The sequence below is a fragment of the Physeter macrocephalus genome, unplaced genomic scaffold, assembly GCF_002837175.3.
Source record: "Physeter macrocephalus isolate SW-GA unplaced genomic scaffold, ASM283717v5 random_879, whole genome shotgun sequence".
In the NCBI taxonomy this organism is placed as follows: Eukaryota; Metazoa; Chordata; class Mammalia; order Artiodactyla; family Physeteridae; genus Physeter; species Physeter macrocephalus.
The window spans coordinates 10,437-15,120 of record NW_021146165.1 but is presented as its reverse complement, the minus strand read 5'-3'; positions in this window follow the sequence as shown (position 1 = coordinate 15,120).

Sequence of the window (4,684 nt, the reverse complement as noted above, 5' to 3'; positions counted from 1 at the left end):
TGAGGGAATGGATGGTGAATGGCAAGGCCTGAATTTACACTTCTTTTATTCTTTATACCCTGAACCCATCTCTCAACAAGTGTTTACGGTTGATGTTTATTTTTTTGGAAATTAGACATAGCTCACTCCATTCATTCATTCAACAGATTCTACAGCAGAAGGGAGGCTTCTAAGGAGGTAGGGTGTATTAGTGGGGCTGCAGGTTATTACAGGGAATCCAAGCAAGGCCTCATAATGGAGACAGTGATATTTGAGAAAAGACCTAAAAAAGTGAGTGGATGAGTACAGTAGATAGTAAAGACAACAGCAATTCAGGTAAAGGGAACAGCAAGTGAAAATGTCTGCCTACTATACTTGTTGAACATCAAGGACTAAAGAGTATAAGGTGTTTGGAAAAGAGTGAGCAAGGAGTAGAGGTGGAGGAGATGAGATCAAATATATAATGTGGAGGGTAATCATGTAGCAACTTTGCAGCATTTTAAGGACTTCAGCTTCAACTATGATGACGGGGAAGACACTGAAGTCACATAATTCTTCTGACTTAGATTCTCAATGTGTTGTCCAGCCACTGTGTTAAAGACACATTTCAGAGGGATAATAATTAAGATGACAGACAACAAAATTTTAATCCTGAGTGGTAACAGTGGAAAAATCGAGAAACTGTCAAATTCTGGTTCTATCTCAAAGATAGGGCTGACACATTTTCCTTCCGTATTGGATGTGGAAGGAGAGGGAAAGAAAAACGTCAAAGATGAATCAAATTTTGGAACTGAGCACCAGGAAGAATGGAGCTGCCCTTTTCTATTTTGGAAAGTCTACAGGAAAAGCATGAGTGACTATGTGTGTATTTGATTGCAAGGTATATTAAGTTTGGGATGTCTATAAAATGACAAAACAGAGATATTCTGTTAGTAACCAGTCTTGTTAGGTGGACCCACTCCATAAAGGATGATTGCAAGGTATCTTAAGTTTCGGATGTCTATTAAATGACAAAACAGAGATATTCTGTTAGTAACCAGTCTTGTTAGGTGGACCCACTCCGTAAAGGACAACCACCAACCTACCTAATCTGCTCAATGTGAAGACCCATAAAGGACTTTGGGGCATTAGTGTGAAGAGGGCTTCCTTCTGCGTTTGTGTGTATGTGTGTTATTTGCTTTGATACTGTGGTTAGGCTAAAGTAGCAGTATTCTGCGCTTTCATCTTTGGCAACTTTTTTCTCACCAAGAAGCTTTTTTATTGGGTTGACGCCAAATGAGTATTTGCCTGATACTTCATGTCCTGATCCTTTAACTATTTTCCTAGTTTGGACAGCCACAAATTTGGTTAGTATTTGTTAATTTCACCCTTGACCCTGGACACACCTGAAGCGAAGTGAACTTCCACCACACTGATGGTAGACTCCATCTGAGCATGCTCAAAAGAGCGCAGAAGGTTGTCCACGGGGAGGGTACTATCAGAGGCTGATTGACAGTATCTGTGTTGTAGACCAGCTTAAGGGCAAACACATAACGGTTCTTACGCTTTCCTGCTCCTGATAATAGGTAATGGCAGGCTCTGGATCACAGCGTTTGAACCCAGCAGGAATAGCGTTGCACTATACGTGGCATGACTATGATAAGGGGTATATATCTTATCTAGCATGTATCTTCTTTTTTATGCTACACAAATACAAGGCTGTCACTTTCTGAGACAATAAACTTTCTCTGGCTGTGACAGATTCAAAGCAGATGCCAAGTTAGAAACATTTCTGAATTAGGTGATTTGGGTTCCTTGACCAGGTTAAAAAAAACAAAATACAACTGTTTTTCTTCTTGGTTTCACATTTAAACAATATGATTTAGTCTAAACCATATGACCAAAAAATAGAACTACTAAAATAACAGGCTTTTAACATTATTATTTTGATATAATAAATAATAGAAGGATATTGTTTTACTAATAATTACCAGCATTTAGTAATGACAAGCCAAACATTAGGCCTTTAGGAAATTTGTGAATTCCTTCATTTCTTACAATAACTCTGTCAGATTAGTACTAGTATTTATCACCATTGATGAAGAAACTCAGTTTCAGAGGAAGACACTGAGGCACAGAGAGGTTAAATGTAATTTGTCTGTAATTGCCCTCGCTGCTATGCTAGTCTGCTTCATCAACTACTATCACCACTATCACATTTCTTTAATTGGACTTTAGATTCAGATAAACAATTTTTCCTGGTTGCAAGGAAATCATTTAACAAGCCCAGATTGCAATGCTTGAAATGCAAGTCTGAGCCCAAATCTGAGAACCCTAAACCATGTGATCACTAAAAATACTGAGTATCAATTCTGAGCCTTATGAGTTTGCATTTAAAAATAACAGGTCCTATTAGGAATAAGTGCACAAATGGCATTCTACGAGGGAATATATCCAACAGGTGTTTTAAGTTCCTTTAGTGGCAATGAAAAATTATGAGGGCATTTCCTGCAATACTAAATGAGCTGATTTGCTTTTGGTGGGTAAACACTGAACTTTGTTTACAAAACTTAACCTGAAAGTATTTTCTAAGTATCCTGCTGTTACTCAAAGTTAGCCTTGTTATCTCCTTTAACAAACAAGAATGGTAAGACACAGTCTCAGTTAGTATAGTATGGATAAATCATTTGCAGTCTTGGGGAAACTTGTACCTTAACGAGTGTCTTCAATTTGGGGAAGACAGGAATTCAGAATTGCCATTCTCTCTGCATATTATTGCCATCTAAACTAAGTCCAGCAAAAGTAAGCTATAGTTAGGTAGATCTTTTCATAAAGTGATGCAGTCACTCAGGAATCCTTTATAACCTAATCTGACTGGACAGTCAGTAACCAATGAATTATCCTAATGCTCATTCATCTGAGAGGTCCTTTATTCCAATGAGTTTCGCTGCTATCCTTCTCTTTTCCTTTTGGGATTAAGAACTATGCATAAAGTCTTACTTACTCTAAGGTTCACCTTGTACCTCTCCTGTCATACAACTCACTACTTTCCCCATCATATGCCACCAAATGCCAAAAAGAAATCTGAGTACTCTAAGGTCATGGCACAGGTATTTCTAAAGAGATGAATACCTGTTCAAAAATCACTAATCCGAGAATAAATATATAGGGAAATGGACTGGGGACATGACTGGAATCAACTGAATCTGTGAGAGGCCAGCAGGGCAGATATACGTGTCTGTATGTGCCTTAAAGAATAATGTTCTGGGGCTTCCCTGGTGGCGCAGTGGTTGCGCGTCCGCCTGCCGATGCAGGGGAACCAGGTTCGCGCCCCGGTCTGGGAGGATCCCACATGCCGTGGAGCGGCTGGGCCCGTGAGCCATGGCCGCTGGGCCTGCGCGTCCGGAGCCTGTGCTCTGCAACGGGAGAGGCCACAACAGAGGGAGGCCCACATACCACAAAAAAAAAAAAAGAATAATGTCATTTCGAGAAAAAATGCTTTATTGCCCCAAATTTTAATCCAATTAATATCTGGGAATATATTTCAAGACCACTTGTATATATGTGTATGTACATGTTAGCATTGTATATTATTTGTGTTATGTGCTCCCTTCTATTCATGGGAATATGTTGCCTTTAAAGTTTAACCGTTCTTGTTGATTTTGTACATGGATGAAGGTTCACGCAGTAAGATAAGTTCAAGGATTTCTTTCTCCAATACCATTGCTATGAATTCCTATTACTTAATTTTTTTTTTTTTTTTTTTTGTGGTACGCGGGCCTCTCACTGTTGTGGCTTCTCCCATTGTGGAGCACAGGCTCTGGACGCGCAGGCTCAGTGGCCATGGATCACGGGTCTAGCCGCTCTGCGGCATGTGGGATCTTCGCAGACCAGGGCATGAACCCGTGTCCCCTGCATCGGTAGGCGATTCTCAACCCCTGCACCACCAGGGAAGCCCCTTAATTTCTTTTTGATAGACTTTCAGATGACAGTCCAAGATAGTTCTGACAATGGAAATCACAGGACTACCAAATATGGAAAAGACTTTGCAACACTTACAGTGTGTTTTCATGGTCTGCATCAGAATTCTACAGAAGGCTTTTGGCTGAATTCGCAGTCAAATGAGAATGGAAAGTTAGTGTATCAGTTACTTTTCAGTGTGTATTTTTTCTTTTCTACTATTCAACTATGTATTAGAAATTATGTAAAAATCAGGAGAGGAGAAATGGTTAAGAAAAAATATAATCTGTCATGTTAAAGACATTCGGCACTTACCTACACTCACAGGTAACATGAGAGGACATGAGAGCTGGTTTGTGAGACCTGACCTTGTTCCCTTTCCCTCACTGTATTGATGAAAAGCTTTGAGGCTCAAAGAAGGAAGTGATCCTGCCAGAAGCATACCATGAATCAGTGATGAAAGGGAGACTCCTTGGCTTCTGTAGAGCCATGCCTCTGTGCACAGGTATTAAAGAAGCATTAATTAAATGCCCCTTTACCTAACAACGTGGAGCTTAATCATAGGGTTTGGGCTTCTTGTCTCTTCTCTTTTGCTTTTTCTCTTTTATATCCTTGGGGGCCTTAGTTTTTTAGTTGCTCTCTTGAACTGGATTTACAATACATTTATTTTCATTAGCCCTTATTTTTTTGGATTATAGCCTCAATTTTTAAGTTGGGGAAGGGGCTTCCCTGGCGGCGCAGTGGTTGAGAGTCCACCTGCCGATGC